The sequence below is a fragment of the Marmota marmota genome, unplaced genomic scaffold, assembly GCF_001458135.2.
Source record: "Marmota marmota marmota unplaced genomic scaffold, marMar, whole genome shotgun sequence".
NCBI classification, from domain to species: Eukaryota; Metazoa; Chordata; class Mammalia; order Rodentia; family Sciuridae; genus Marmota; species Marmota marmota.
The window spans coordinates 42,990,268-42,991,784 of record NW_025999990.1 but is presented as its reverse complement, the minus strand read 5'-3'; positions in this window follow the sequence as shown (position 1 = coordinate 42,991,784).

Below are 1,517 nucleotides of genomic sequence, written 5' to 3'. Positions count from 1 at the left end.
TTAAAATTTTTCTTAGTTACACATGGACACAATATCTTTATTTTGTTTATTTGTTTTTTGTGGTACTGAGGATCGAACCAGTGCCTCACATGTGCAAGGCAAGCGCTCTGCCACTAAGCCACAAATCCCAGCCCTAAAATAAGAATCTTTAGGTAAGACTAGTTAAAAGAAATTCTACTTGTTAAAAGAAATTCTACTTCCACCATGGGTGGAAATACAGAGAAAGAAAACATGGTGTGTTTGAGTAAAAGTAAATAACTTGGCTACTTAGATACTGTTTCTGTATTATTCGTAAGTGTTTAGAAAAGGTAAAACAAAGCCATATTAACCCTCAATATTTGTGCCTACTCTATGTTATGCTCTGCTAGAGTCGTTCAGGCTGCAATGATTCGTAAAAGGTGATTCAATCCCTGCTCCCTCCTGTATAACTAATTGCCAACATTGATTCCTTAAGGCCTAATATAGATCATACATGTAGAATAAAATAGCATCTAATTATCTTACCAGAGTAAGCAAATTAAGTACTTCTGAGGCAAACACATGTAGCAAAAATTCCAAGTGGAATTATTTTAGGACAGTAAGTCCGGTTCTCATCAGAAGTGGCCTAGGCATGTCCTCTGTGCTCAGGGAATGCAAACTAATACTAATATTAGCTTTATCAACACATAGGAATGAAGGGCAGAAAGAAGGAAGAAAAAGAGGAAGGAAGGCAAAACTGCTGCCCCCAAAGGCAATTAAAAGTATTTTTGTTCTACCTCCTGTTTTTGTATTATACTTGTTACTCTTTGTATTAGTCCATTATGTTTAGTTTAGCTAAATACTGACTTAGAGTGATACCAAATAAACTATGTTTACATGATTGATTTTCTCTTCTATCTGTGGAGACCTGTATTCATGGAATACAAGGGGTTTCTTGTAGGATGTTATTTGCACTTTTAATAAGCAACAGAGTTAAGTCAATCTAAAACAAATAAATCTAGAAGAATAAGAGGCTAAAGGTGGGGGGGGTCTCTTGGACCCTATTTAACTAAAGAATTGCTGTTATCTGAACATTGCATATGTGTTTGAAATAGATCCCAGGAGGAGTTTGTGTAGCATTTTAAAATGGAGAAGAGAGAAGAGTTTGATATTTTCTGCCCTGATCTCATTGAAATGCATTTTTCCCTTCTTTTGCTCTAATGTATTCTTCCTCAAAAGGACAGAATTCAAGCCTGATGCAGTGTGAGAGAAGGGGTTAGTCCTTTCTATAAACTCTTAGATTTGAAAAACAGGCAATCTAATTGACTCATGCATGGCTCACAGCCATAGAAATGCTTGCAAAATTGCTTCCTGCACAGTAGTGACCATAGAGAAGCAGAAGTTAAAATGAACAAGAGAGATGAGAGCTCTTAGGAAATCTTTAGCAGGACTTTAAAACTTTTGCTAAACCTTATGCTTAACCTTCAAGAGAATCCTTTGGAAAATTAAACACATTTTCAAGAAATACACTGCAAATCAAAATTCACAAAATTTGTCCA